The sequence below is a fragment of the Anas acuta genome, chromosome 1 (genome assembly GCF_963932015.1).
Source record: "Anas acuta chromosome 1, bAnaAcu1.1, whole genome shotgun sequence".
NCBI classification, from domain to species: domain Eukaryota; kingdom Metazoa; phylum Chordata; class Aves; order Anseriformes; family Anatidae; genus Anas; species Anas acuta.
This window is the reverse complement of record NC_088979.1, coordinates 84,574,985-84,589,878: the sequence shown is the minus strand read 5'-3', so window position 1 is coordinate 84,589,878 and position 14,894 is coordinate 84,574,985. Positions and strand designations below refer to the sequence as shown.

At 45.1% G+C, this 14,894-nt stretch overlaps 1 long non-coding RNA gene across 4 annotated transcripts; it reads left to right on the top strand.

Moving 5' to 3' along the window:
• Window positions 1-196: 196 nt before the first annotated feature.
• On the top strand, window positions 197-13,233 carry LOC137858533 (uncharacterized). Of its 4 annotated transcripts, XR_011097807.1 has the most exons (6): window positions 197-333; window positions 3,584-3,652; window positions 4,003-4,114; window positions 4,981-5,059; window positions 8,889-8,988; window positions 9,380-13,233. It is a non-coding gene; the product is annotated as an uncharacterized lncRNA (long non-coding RNA). The 4 variants fall into 4 exon arrangements; XR_011097809.1 differs by lacking the exon at window positions 4,981-5,059; XR_011097806.1 differs by having other exon boundaries at window positions 8,889-13,233.
• Window positions 13,234-14,894: the final 1,661 nt, after the last annotated feature.

Here is a 14,894-nt window from a genome sequence, read left to right as displayed (position 1 = left end):
GGTGGGGAGCGGATTGCTGAGATTCCAGCAGGAACAAAAGCAGAGTCGCTGCTTACTGCGAGAGCTGCAAAAGCGCACGGGCACGGCTTTGCGCATTTTTAGCCACCTTTGGCTGCACCAGCATATGGGGCACGGAGCGTGCTGGAGGGGTGTCAGCTAGTGGGAGGAATGTGGTGGGACAGTAATACTCCGGGATGATTAATCGGAGCACGGTGAGAGTTGCTGTTTATATCTAGTTATTCTTCTCCCCTGTGTCATGAATCATCTGATACATCCGAAACCGAGAACAGATTGCAACGGAGTATGAACTGCTCGTGGCTGGGTACTGCCAAGGTAGGAGAGTTGGAAGAGCAGGCAAAGTGTGTCACTGATCCTCTCTGGCTGGCTCATTCAGGTTTTTGGAATTTGGGAAGGGGAGGCAGGAGGCTGGTGCGTCTCCAAGTCATGACTCAGCCCTGGGTCCGGAAGTATGCAGAAGGCACAGACAGATGCAGGGGCTGTGAAATACCCCTAGGTCCCACAGCAAAGACACGGATCTGAAACTTAAGTTAGTAAATGAACAGATGAACCAGTAATACAGGTGTTGTTGTTTTTTTTTGAAAGATTTCATCAGCATTTCCAGTAGTCAACTTTTTCCACCAGCACCTTCACCAAGTAGCAGAAAGCAGCTTGGCACACTGTACAGAGCTTGATGGAGAAAGATGCATTTGGGGAAAAAGTGTGGCCTTCATCCAGTCTAGAAGACGGAGAGAAATTCATGTCACTGTTCATCCTTACATCCCTGTTGTCATGACGTTTGTGCATGAGCACAAATCATAGACTTCAGAAAGAGAGAGGGAGGAGCTGTGTCAGAGGTAATGCTCTGCTGAGACAACTTGTAAGGAGAAAGGATCAAGGATCAAGGACCATATGCAGAATATTATTTCAGGAATGTCAAAAGCACCAGGGTCACTTACAATAAAATAAAATAATAATAAAAAAAGAATCCCTCATCTCCTCTTAATACTCATACCTAGTTTACGTAACTTGTCCTAGTAACTCTTCTTTTTACCTTCCCAACATAACCTCCTACCAGAGGGACCATCATGTGTTAATTTGATTCATAAGGTTTCTGGGGCAGGGAATGCATTCTGCTCTACTTGCAGTGCGTGCACCTGGCATTTCCTAACTTTCAAGTGCTTGACTGTGCAACCTAAATAAACATAGCTTTTGTTTAGTGTTATTTGTAATGTATTTGTATTGCCATATTATGTTCATATTAATAATGTATTGTTAAATATTGGAAGACAGTAATTTGAAATGTAAGATGAAGTGAAAGGCGGATATGAAAAAATATAATGCAATAAAGTCTAGAGAAATGCAATATGAAGATGACTGAATTAGGTGTTATGTGGGTAGCTGTAAATACAACACATTTAATTTTCAAGGATCTGACTTTGCAACTTCAATCTTGTTTCTTAAAATGAAGCTTTTACTTTTTTTTTTTTTAATGTAATTACCCATTTTTGTTTCCATATGGTAGAAAGTTGCAACAAATTATAGGTAACCATAGCACGCTGCTGCCATTGTAAGAAAGATCTGAACCACGGGCATAGACTTACAGGGCAGGGCTCAACTCCAGGCCTAGACCCCTAGGTTTAGGTGTTGCTAGAAGAGCTGTTGACATGTGAGCCACTTAACTATCCCCCCGTTTTAGTCAACGGGGTGTAGAGGGCTACCCTAAAATGGGCACATCTGGTGCGTTCACAGCTCTCCAGGTTCTACTGACGGATGTGAATTGGATCTCCACTGACTCCAGTGGGAGCTGAGATACTAGGGAATCCTGTTTACTCTCCTATTGACTCTCCAGAAGACTGTGGGTCTCCTGTTTTTCTGTCAATCCCACAGAAGTACTCAGGAGAGAGAAGAACTTCTGAAATAGCCGAAGACAGTTATATTTGGACAACCGAACTGAGCCCCTAGTGTTCGCTCCGGCTTGGGGAATGGACATAGCACTGCCTTGCTCAGCCTTCTCCTTGCCTAAATTCTGTGGAGGTTTGGGCCTCCACAGTAAGCGGTGGAAATGAAGAGATGAAGGAAGGAGTTGTCCCCAGCTCCCCAAGCAGGACTGTGTACTGGGCCTGGAAAAATGTATGCTATTACCAGGAGAGGGAAGGAACCAGGCAGCTTCTCTTCTCATCCCTCATGGCTTCAGCAGAGCTACGGGGGCATCCTGAGAGGGGTGTGAGGCGAGTGGTTTTGCTAGAGTCACAGCTCATCCTCAGAAAGCCGATGCTGGCAAGGAAGCAAGTTTTTTTCCAAAGATAAAAACTAAAAGTAGTTGTTTGTTTGTTTGTTTCATGATGTATTTTTTTTTTCACAATTAATTAGCCAAAACCCATCAAGAATTCCACTTTTCTAGCCAAAAGGCTTTGCTGCTGAAAATCCAGCTCCCCAAAAGACTGAATATATGAAATTTACTCACAAGACATCACAATGGTCTTTTGTAATGGAAAGCATTAAGCAAGGTAAACTGACAGGGCCCTTCTCTGCTCCTCCTGAAATAATCAGTAGGTGGCATAGGCTTTTAAGAGAGGATAATGAAGATAGAGGTGCTTATCACAGTTAAAATGCCATTTAAATGGGCGCCTGACAAGTAAATCATCTTGGAATTTGCAGGTACCATTGTGCCAAGTCCCTGCGTTGGCTTGTGTGATGGTCACCAAGGCTGGAATGCAAAATCAGCTGCTCCGACTGAAACCGCAACCCTTTGAACTATTTTTGGAAGGCATTAATGAGATTTTGCTTTGGGATTATCTGTACAAAATGGAAAAAGGATGATAGATGGGACTGTGGCTCTCTAGCAAATACATAACCACAGCTACATTAAAGAAAGAACTAAAAAAAAAAAAAAAAAAAAGGATAAAAATTAAGTGGGGCACCACATGACTTGATACAAACCTGGTCCTATAATGAATTAGACATGTACCAGTGTTGTGTACGGACTGCCCTGTCATGCTGCAGGTGGGCCTTCTACAACACTGCCCAGTCTGATGTTTTATCATGTGTCTTCCCATCTGAGGAAGACTCTCCACTGTGTGCCCAAATGTGCACTATTGGCAGGTGGTCATTTCTATGGCTGTGTCATCCAGAAACATATCCTGATGCACAGGCATGCCTGAATCCTGTTTTTACTGCAGATGACACACTCACCTAGTTATGTTCAAGCCCAGAGATGTGGCTTAAGTGAGCTGCCATCTTCTCTCTGTACATGGCATACTCTGCCACTCCTCACCACAGGGGCTGAATACCGCTGCTACTTGTTCAGCACAGGGATGGTAGCACAAAGGTTTCAGTTCCTACTGGAGTACAAGGATTTTATCCTAGCTTCCTGCAGTCATAAATACGTTTTCTTAGGCTACTTCCAAACCATTTGTGCTACAAATGACAGACTTTTGTCCCCTTGTTGATGGGCATTTGTACAGGCAGGCAGAAGCAATGTTCTGGAGCTGGAACAGACTCGTGGTTCTGCTGCAGCAGTGGCAGAGCAGCCTGGTTTTTCAGCATGCCAGGCACAAATAGCTTTATTTTTCTTCATCTCTAGTGTCTACATCCTCTGGGCTGGAAAACTATTCAGAGGCAGCTTGGAGGTGTGCTGAACAGCATGCCACTGGTAGGAATGACCCATTAATCTGCCTCTGCATGATGCTGAACCCAAGCTGAGGCTGGGGACAAGTAGTGAATGAGCCTACTCAGGCTCTGATATGAGGATAGACACCTGTGTTTGCACTGTCTGATCCTGGGAGCTTGTTCTCCGGGCCCAGTCAATGTCCAAATGCTCTAGTTCAGACTTTTATATAGTCTCATCTGATATCAGCTTTCCTAATGGATATTTTTCTGTTTCATATCCTGAAACACTAGTCACTACACATTTCTGCTGCCTGTGCTGTAATTAATCTGTGTCTGACTCCTTAGGAACCCTCTGGGAAAGTCCCTGATGTTCTCTTCATTTCTATTTTTCAGCTGCCAAGATGCAAACTTCAGAAGCTGAGACCACATTATAGTGGAGCAACTTGTTACAGTGCCTATTAGCAAAAGACTGCTGAGACCCCTGAAGAAAGATTATTGGAGTGCTGTAAGAAATTCAATAATCTTAGTCAAAAAATATGTGTGGGTTAAAAATCCACAGTTCTTTGTTTACAGATTGAGTTTTGGGCAGAGCACAGAGCTGCCCGTAGTGTGCTATTAAAATACAGTTATGCAGAATATTATATACTAGTAGAAAGCCATAACAGTGATAGCAGAAGAGCTGTGGTATGGAACCAAATCAAACCATGTATTTTGTAACAGCTTAAATGCATCCTGGCTCTAACTGATTACTAAATTACTGCTCTAGCTGCAGCATGGACATGCTGGGAATATACAAAGAGTCTTTCTGACTGGTACTCAAATTCTTTCCTCTGTGGAATGACAATTCCCCATTTTTCAGTTGCCATTACTCTTTTCTCTCTGTTCAGATGTGCTTAATTTTTCAGATACATTTAAGTATTTGTGTTGCTGTAGCACAGTTCATATCCCAAGACTCAACACAGTAACAGTGATACCAAGAAAAAGAAAACAAGATGGCAATGAAAACACCTTTATCCGAACGGGTTATCTCTTCCTCTCCCAGTGGAAAACCATTCTGCTTGACTTTATCCTCCAGGCAAAAAGCAAGCTTTGCTTTCTCAAAAGGCATTGTTTCTTTTCTGTAGCTTTCTCTGTTTGGCCCCTATCCTTTACATGGATTTCTCACAGGAGCACAAAGCCAGGCTGTCTGCCGTCACTTTTCTATGTTTATACTCATCAGCTGCCACCATTCATCCACCATGAAGGTCTCACCCCACCCATCCCACCATCATGTGTGCACACAGTATTATACTAGTGGGTTTTCCCCATTTTTGTGCTCCTGTTCATAGTTGCTTCAATTAGTTTCTAAGCCTCATCTCTCCTCCTGTGTAGGGTTGTCCCTTTCTGCTGCTGACTCCTGTTTCCTATGTGACGACATGTCCTGTAGCCAGAAGCAAGCCCAGCCAACATGGTGAGATGTATCTCCCAGTACACCAAGATTTGCCCTGACTTTTTGGTCCCCTGTGTCCTGCGCTTTTCCTCTCCAGGCTTACAGCTGCCGGCAAAGATCAACTTAGGCAAACCAGAGGTACAGCTTCAAGGGGGTATTTACCCACCATTACTTATCAAAATAGTAACTTTCAACAGCTTCTTTTGTTTGTTGCTCAGGCCCCCACTGCTCCAAGGGGAGAAGGAAGATGAAACAGGCTCGCTGCGTCTTGTTTCTTGGTGACATTTCTGGCTTGTCCAAATCCAAGAGCTTCCTGGCACCACGCTAGCTGAGAGTCTGTCTCTTCTTGATGTTAACAAAGACCTGTTAACCTGGGGATGTCAGGCAAGGACTATTGCAGGCTAAATGCTGAGCTTTTCTATTACCACTGTCCTTCATGAGGCAAGCAGGTCTATCAGTTAAACTGGCATACTCTATCACTGCCGCTGTGGTGGTTTTACTCTGCTGGGCAGCTGAGCTCCACCACAACCACTCTCTCACTTCCCCTCCTCAAGGGCAAACGGGGAGAAAATTTGATAAAAAGAGCTTAACAGTTGAGATAAGGACAGGGAGATCACTCAACAATTATCGTCATGGGTTAAACAGTCTTGGTGTAGAGAAACTAATGTTATTTATTGCCTATACTGAAAGATTAGACCAGTAAGAAACTAAAAGCAAATAAAAAAACACCTTCCCCCCACCCATCCTCTTCCACCTCTTTCCCTGAAGCAGAGCAGGGGAATGGGCAATGGTGGCTGTGGTCAGTCTCTAGCATTTTGTCTCCGCTGCTCCCTCAGGGTCCCTCCCTGCCTCTGCTCCCCATGGGGTCCCTCCCACGGGATGCCGTCCTTCCCCAGCTGAGCCTGCGGGGGCTGCCCACAGGCAGCAGCTCTTCAAGCTTCATCCCCCAGGAGCAAACTGCCCACGGGCTGCAGCTCGGGCCCGGGGCCTGCTCCTGCGGGGGCTCTCCATGGGCCGCAGCCTCCTCCAGGCCACATCCACCTGCTCCACGGGGGCTCCTCCACCCATGGGGGGGCTGCAGCGTGGAGATCTGCTCCATGTGGGACCCATGGGCTGCAGGGGGACAGCCTGCTCCACCTGGGGCCTCTCCCTGCACAGGCCGCAGGGGAACTGCTGCTGCCTGCTTGGTGCACCTCCTGCCCTGCTGGCTCTGCTCTGACACGGGGCAGCTGCTGGGCTCTGCTCACAGAGGCCACCCCACTACCAAACCCTTGCCGTATAAACCTAATACATCTGCCCTGTTTCCTTACTGGGGAGAAACGTTTCCTTGTGTGCCATGGTTGTGGTGCCTGAGAGCACCTTGCTGTGATGGAGGAAGGGAGCTGTCAGTATGCAAACAAAATCCAAAAGCAGGTATTTTGGAATTTCCAGAACAAAAAGTATTTTAGATACGCTCTCTCCTCCCCCTCTGCTCCTGCCTTTTTTTTTTCTTTGAGCACAAGTTGAGACAAGGTCAGAGTGATGCCCATTTACCTTGGCCTTCTCTCCAGGGACTAGGCCAGAACTAGCTGATGACTCTGCATTGCTTCATAACATGCTACATTTGTGTTTTCTTCTTGCTGTTCCCCTGGAAAAAGATGCTGCCTGAGGCAACAAAAGCTGTACAGCATCCTGAATCATGCCTCACGTGACACAGGGTGATCTCAAGGGCAGCAGTTAGGTTCAGCGACAGTCTGAAAAGTCTCCTGTCCCCTGTAAACACACGGCTCCCCTTTTTCCGAGGTTCATTTGGAGCAGCTGTGTGATTTGTGTAGCACAGACTGGTCACCGAGTATTTTAGGCTTTATCCTGTAGTCCCTGAACAGAGTTATTGGTAGTGCATAGTCTTGAAAATTTGTGAAATTATGGGCATTTCTTTAACGAGTCCCTGTAGAGTCACCAAAATACCCAGAGAAGACAAATATCCAGTGGAGAAACTTATTATAACCTTTTGTTGTCTGAACATTGATCCAAACTGCTCATAAAGACAAGCGGCTGAGCACACAGCTCACATCCATTTCCTTAAATCCTCACTATAGCTTCTTTTGGAGTGTGATTTTGTTTTTATTTTTTTATCTGGCCACAAATATTGGCACACCCTGCTCTCCCTGACCACTGTAGATATGGGGAAGGAGGTCCTTTTAAATTTGCCACCAAGGAAGAGTTGTTCTTCTCCAGGGCATGAAAACCACCCTGTGTATATCAGAGAGAAGAGGCATATTGGTGACAATAATCTACTTACTGAGCAAACATGGTGTATTTGCTGGTGGTCCCCACAGCACAGGCACTGCTTTTTCTTAGTGTTCCTGAGGGCAGAGGTCAGCACGAAATGGGTGAAGTGCTGCTATTGCCCATTTCCACCACTGCCCACACATGCACACACAGCCGGACACCATGTCATGAGCTGGTGAAGGCAACTGGAGACCGAGCAGCATCCATTCAGGTGTACCAGCACGGACTCGTATCTGGTGTTCCTCTTAGATGACATAGAAACTCTTTGTCTGAGCCATGCCTATGGAGTTCAGAAAAACCCTCAACGATTTTCAGTTATAAACCATTAATAACAGAATTTATTTTCTTTACTCTAAAATCTGAAAATGTATGAACAACTTAGCACGAGATCTGAAGACAGACATGAAATGAGCTTTGAAACTAAGATTTGGGACAGGTTAATCATAAGCCCAACCTGTTCCCAGGTGGGCAGAACCTCCAGGTGGGTAGAATATAGCAACTGGTGGGAAAACAATATCACGCAATGCTAAGAAAGGATGGGAGGCAACAACGAAGAAAGAAGTTGCATTAGTGGTTGTAAAAGAGAGTGCAAATATTTCTTAGGTTTATAGAAAAGGCGACAGAACCTGTGGACGGCTGAGATACAAAATACGGGAGTTAGTTTGCTGAAAATTATTATTTTTTCATGTGGTGAGCTGAGACCCCAGACAACATGACCTTAGGAATCACGGGCATCAAGAAAGTCTCATATTTCTTCAGCAACCAGTTTCAAGGCTTACATACCTTTTGCCATTAACACATTCTTCTGCAGACTGAAAGAAATAGGTGTGGTTTCTGTATAGACTATGAACCAAAACCTAACAATAGCCTTTGGAATCAAATAATTCTGATTTTTTGATAATTAGATTAAATACCATTTAGTACTTGCATTTAGTTACATTAACTTCCAGTGGAATGCATGAACAGTAATTAACAGTCATCATAAAAGCCAAGAGTGTATAAATATTATCTCTATTTTATAAATGTGAGAAAAAGGGGAGGGTGACTAAGTGAAATTCCCAAGGCTACTGAGAGGTTAGGAGGAGAGACAAGATAAGAAAGTGGATGTTTGTGGACCTGATCCTCCACTGGTCAGCAAACTGGGTTGTTACAACGCTGAGAAGTGAGCAGGGACTATCAACAGTGGAGAAGAAGGAAGCATTACGCATACTGCTGCCCACTTTAAGTGGCTGCACAAGTTGGCAATGAAAAACCAGGTTCTCTGTCTCCCTGTCCCAAGTTCAGATAATAACATCCCCGAACATCCCCTTTCTGCAAAGGAAGTACGGTTCAGTTACCAGAAACTCGGGACAGACTGGGAGTAATACACTCTCAGTTAAAACTGGGGGGAAAATAGTCTATGTTAAATATTAATACTGAGAAATAATTTAACTATTATGCAACAGCAAAACACATCATGGAAAGACTGTATACACACGGGTGAGTTTCTGCACGTAAAGTAAAATCCATGCCTCACTGAGGTCAGTAGGATCCAGATTTTACCTGCCTGGCTTTACTGAATTTAGTAATTTGTCTGCAGGATCTTGGCTTGAAGACTGTGGAGGGCACCATATGGCTGCTGACCACCCTCATTGAACACCAGGGACAAAGAAAAGTATGGAGGACTGTCATTTGCTAGGGTAGGTTGGTAATAATGAAATACTTCCACCACCCTGCAAAGATGTGACATGAGCGATTCGCCAAATATCCCTGCTAATCCACACGTTTCTCCTTCAACACCATTCTCCAAACTGCTATGACAATATTTATGCTTTGCCAGAATCGCTTCCCTACAAATAAAAAAATAGTTACACAAAGCAGAGAGCACAGCAGCTAGGTGCAACTGAGAGCTCCTCCTCTTCACATGCCTCCCCCCCCCACAAAAAAAAATAAAAATGTGTTTGTAGGAGCTGGCAGCAGAGCATCTCTGGCAGCATTTTGCTCTCACGTGAGCACTGCTGCGGCTCCAACCACAAAGCCGAGAGCTGCGTGTACAGACCCCAGAAATAATTCGTCTCTCTAATTTTACAGCCACACTAAATTACTACGGGTGCAATTCTGCAGGGCACCGAAATTGATCTCAGCAGTAAAACTGCACCCGCGGATTCTGCCTGAGTGACCCTGTTTAAATTGGAGCACTGCGGAAAAGACAAACTATCGGGATTGCTTTTATTGCAGCCTCTACTACAGATATTTTCCAGTCGGGTGTGTTGATAGGAGGGAGAAGAATAATCAGCCTTGACTGTCTTAGCTGTGTCAGCAGAAGCCTCTGGTGCTCAGCCGGCTGTATTGGCAAGAATTCGTGTTTGCTGGGATAGTTTGGTTTGCTCATAAAATACAGTTTTGCTTTCTTTAGCAGTGCAAAGAAACCAGGATCCAACCTTGGTGCTTGCACTCAATCTCTAGTGAGGAGCAATGTTTTTCAAACTTTCATGTGCTGCAGGCTGGGACTTTTCTGGTGCCCACACGTGTGGGTGAGGTGCAGCACACCTCTGTGACCTGTTCTGGTAGACACCTAAAGACATGAAGAACCTCCCTGCTGACCCTGAAACCCCTGGCTGGAAAGTGAGAGTCACCCAGCCAGGAGCAGAAGCAAGAGGAAAATGGCTTCAGCTGGCCTTCAGGAAGAAGCAGGTGATGTCTTTCCCCAAAACACCCGATACTTCTTGGTGATCATTTATGCTATTGTCGACATACTGCGAGGAGCAGAACCTCCTGCTGCTTCCCAGATGAGACTCAGATCTCTCTTGCTAGCTTTCCTGAGCCCCTTCACTGATTGCAGTCCCCTGTTGATGGGCCAGAAGGTGCCTCATTCTCCCTCTCTGACTGCCCTCCATGTAAGGCTGGCATGCGCTCATATCAGACAAAAACTGATCTTCTCAGGCTGAGGAAAGGTTGGAGACAAGGCTGCTCACACTCAAGGCACATTTTCCACCCACTAGTCATATTACATGGAGAGCTGGCAGGGAGAGGCAGAAGAAAAGACCCACTTTTCTGTAAAAAGCTGCTGATCCTCCACAGAAAAGCAGTACCTCTGGTGGAATGAGTCATCCAGCATTTCCTACTCGTTTCTTAAATAATCAATGGTGAGGGATGCTCAGTCTAAGATGCTGAATTAGTATCTGGAAGTTTCTAGGGTGTCCTTTTTCCCTCTCTTAACTGTGCAGAGGATTTGCTTTAGGGGGGCTGGACTAAACATTTCTATACTATGGAGAAGAAGCCTAAAACGTAGGCATGTGATGATCTAAATAGGGTGCTTGCTTGTGTTTGCACAGCACTGAATCAGTTCACGCACCACAGCAGTACACCTGCAGTGCTCCAGCCCCTGACTGGAGCTCAGTTCGTGGGGCAAGACTTGAAGCAGACCGAAGTAAACCCCCTGAAATTAGTGTAGTAAGCTTGACAGGTCTTTAGCATCAGAGGACCACCTCTCGGCCTCCAAAATCTGCCCCTGCTGCTCCTCCTGACTGGCACAGCCCAGGTCAGTAGTGCTGTGTCTGTGCTGTGCAGGGAGCCACATGTGGTGGCATTTTTCAGGCCAGGAGTGCAGCATGCTCCCTTCCCTCGTGGCCCATCCTACTGCTGTTGCTCCTCATCTTTTACCACTGTTCTCCTGCTCTGTCTTCTCTCTTGCACCCACTCAGCAAGCTGCTTATCTTCCAGGGATAGCTTTGCTCTGCAGGTCAGAGCAGCTGCTAGAAACAGCTTGACTTCTTCTTAGTGCTTGAGGAGTTTCCTCCCTCCCTCCCAGGCCTGACTGCTATTGATTTAAAGGCGTTTATAACATATCTGCGCCTCCGGTCTAATGACACAAACTAGATTTCAAGGGTACTGAACTAACAGAGTATCTTAGCAACAAATATTTATTTTAATAACAGCATTTCTAGCCATGTTAAACAAACACCTACTGCAATAGTCTGAATGCCCCAGAGCGCTTTATCCCGTCCCACGACCCATTTTCTGTTGGCTCATCCTCACTAAAAAGAGTTGCTAAAGTCAATGCCGTTGTCCCGGAGAGGTCATCTTCAGCACCCTCTCGACTTGTTAGACTGGTATCGGAGAAGAAGCAGACCACCATGCTCCTGGTAGCTCCCCAGACAGACTTGCTGTAGGGGTTTTCCTCTGACCACCTCCCAGATATTTCTGGTGGTTGTTTACGGTGACCTGCTCTGAGCAGGGGTGTTGAACTGTTTTTGCACTGTCTGCTTACCACACATCCAGAGGCTGCAATGCTCCAGTTGCTTCCCTGGCAATGACAGACAAGCTGATGCCTGCTGTCTTCAGATGCCTTGATCGCCATCCTCTCCCTAAAGCTGTCAGGAAGCAACCTCCCTGCTAACTCCTTGCTCAGGCTCATTCATGCTGCTCACCCCATTCACTGCGAGGTCCTCCATCCATTTGCCTTGACGCATATTAGAGTTTGGAGAGGACTTTTGTTTAAAAAAATTCATCTAAAAATTAGATGGAGTGGAAACATTCAGACACCAGGAGTAATTGCCAGCATAACTACATCTCTTTGCTGCTTTAATGCCATTGCACATTTTGCTGTTACCTTTGTCTCTCCCCTGCTAGCTGAACTGTGAGATTTCCTGTGTCATCAAACCACAATTTGTATGATCATTGTTATAAATATGTGAAAGAAAATAATGGTTTGTCTTATAGAATAAAACAACACAGTTTGATATTATCCTAGCGTATCTTCAGAGTCCTCGGGCTGCACACTGTTGTTCTCTGATGGGTTGAAAGCTCTTTCTTTTGACAAATCCCACTAGTACCTGCTTTTGAACTCTCCTACTGAGATATTTTAGTAAGGGAAATATCCAGGGACTATTTTCTCAGCACATCTCCACAAGGGATAAATCCAGCCTTTCTTATCTTCAGCACTCGTTGGAATTCAGCTTTGTTTTGGAAAGGGAATGGTACAGTCATCCGAGGGCGCAGCCTCTCCTGTGTGGTGTTTTCATGGGGATCGTTCAGCCCTGCATCCTCCACCCCTCTCTAAGGAAAATCCAGCAGGACAGAGATTTTCCTTTATTGTCTCTCATTAATTTGTGTGTCACCAGCTGTGAAACGAGCAGAGCCTGAGAAACTCTGCCCTTGGGAATCAGCATGGTCCAGACCGGGCCAGCAGCACTTGCTTAGCTCCCACTGAATAGCTGTTTTGCCAGGCTGACTTCAGTCCAATATTTTTCTCTCTTCCTCCCACCACCCTCCTTTCCTGGTACAAATAAGTGTTTGTGTACAACCCAGGGAAAAACACCTCCTAGAGTTTTATAAAAATAAACGTCAGCCTGCCACTGAGCTAGTCAGGAATTTCTTACAAGGTGGAAAGCTGTACAAAAGCTGCCATCGTGCATTATCCTCCTGTGTCAGGGGGATAGATCTGTAGTCCTACAAAGCACGTGCATGGGCAGGAGAATTAGCAACAGCACCCAGCACCCTGAAACAGCCGCAAGTCTTGAAGAAGTGTTATGGCGAGGGTTATGGTTTACACTGGGGCAGCTGCACTTACCCTGTGTTGAAGGAAGGATATCACTCACCTCTGTCATCCTTGCTTGTTCTTAGCTCAAATCAAGCACGTGGTGTGACCTCTGCGTCTCCCTTTGCAAGTCAGAGGAGGGGTTTGGGTGGGATGCTTGCTAGGCTTGGTCTGAAAGCAAACAGTTCTTCCTCCCATTCTGTCAGCACAACTTCATTGTTGACAAGGACAGAGTGAAAGTGACATCCTGGCCATCTGATTTGTTTGCTTGTTGTGTTCATTTGTTAGGGAAGCACTTTGAAGCTATTAATCTATTATCTCATTCCTACCTGAGAACACAATTTCATTACTGCATTTTTGCATTTTACAAGTTTTGTAAATAAACTGAGTGGCATCCTTGCTTCAAGTTACGTGTGCTCTATTCTTCATTTTGATGAATTCTATAAAAAAGTTAACCAAGATTGTTTACTCTTTTAGGCCAGCCCAAGGGCTGCTTGCCTACTATGACAAAGGCAAGGCTAGCTATGTGAGTCTTCTTATAAATATATATACACTATATATACGTTTATATATATACATACTATATATACAGCTGTATTCGGTGTCCAGCAGCATCACTCACTCCCCCGAGATTCATAAAGCACCCTACTCATAAAGCACATCTAGCTAAATGTATCATAGTCTCCCTCCCCCCCCCCCTTTTTTTTTATGAGACATGTCTTTTTTTTTTTTTTTTTGCATTTGCATTAACCATATTTTATCAATGTCTTTCTAAGCCTGCAAAAGCCCCAAAATACACTACAGTCTTTCTAGGTGAAGCACTTCTTCCTGCCAGAGTAACTGTGCATATGTAGACACATACACATATATCCATATAAACTAGGGCAACCTGAATTCATAAAAGCAGGCAAGCTGTTGGTGTTTTTGTCTGTTTTTAGCACTGCTGCATAGCTGAAGCAGGAGAAATTGATGGGGACTATCCATTTAGCTCCTGCTCTCCAAACACAAAGCTGTTTTCACCATTGCTGAGATGCTCATCCAGTCTCTGACTATAAAGTTATCTGACATCAGCTGTAGGAAATGCCTCTTGGGATAAATCTGATTTTTGGAGCTCTTAAAAAATAACATGTTAACATGTGAAGTTCTGAGTGCTAGTTTGTAACCTGACCTCAATTTAGGTTTATTTACAGCTAGAGCAGCAATGCATTGCAAAGCACTGGTCAGATTGTACTTAGGAAATGAAAGGTCTGGCCTTTAAAATGTGATTTCCTTGTTTACTGAAAGTACAGCCACCTCTTCTTCCTCCCTCCTGTGCAGGCCTACCTTCCCCCTCGAGGCTTTGCAGCACTGTCACCTTCAGTTTAGCCCAGGAGAACAAAGCATAGATTTCCCTGGGGACCATCAGTATTTTTCCACCATAGATGCTGATGGTGGGTGATCAGTTTGGCAAGCAGTTAAGTATGTAGCTGGAACATAGCTGAGAAAATGATGGGAAAAGGTAGCCTCAAATATTTGTGCCTAATCAGATAATCCAGCTCAGCCAGGCTTGCATCCCTCTCCTTTGTTTTTTCAGCAAACATTTGAATTGCACTGTTTGTTTGCAGGCATGTTTGGAGAGGAATTGCAGTTCATCAATGCCTGTACACAGATAAACACACACGGAAGGAATTAGTATCACCCAGGCTTAACCTTCACCGTGTGGGCAGGTGAGGTGAGCAGTTCTTCCATTTGGGAGCACATGAGGAAGCATGGGGTGACCAGGAACACTACAGCCAAACTACCCAAACTACTCACCACTGGCAACAGTGAGGAAGAGAAGTAATCCTTGAGGTATGGTGATGTCCTTGACGTGTTTGTGGTCCAGCCTCGAATCATGCAAGGTGTAAGAGCAGCAGCTGGGCAGAGGGAGTTTCATAACAGACTGTGGCTAAGGACAAACTCTGTCTGCACAGCCTTGCTCTTGCTCTGACCTTCAAGATAACTGAAATGGGCTTGTCTGGGCAGAAGAATGAGAAACTGATAACTATTTAGTACATTGTTGAAAATCTGACTGCTCACTTGAATGGA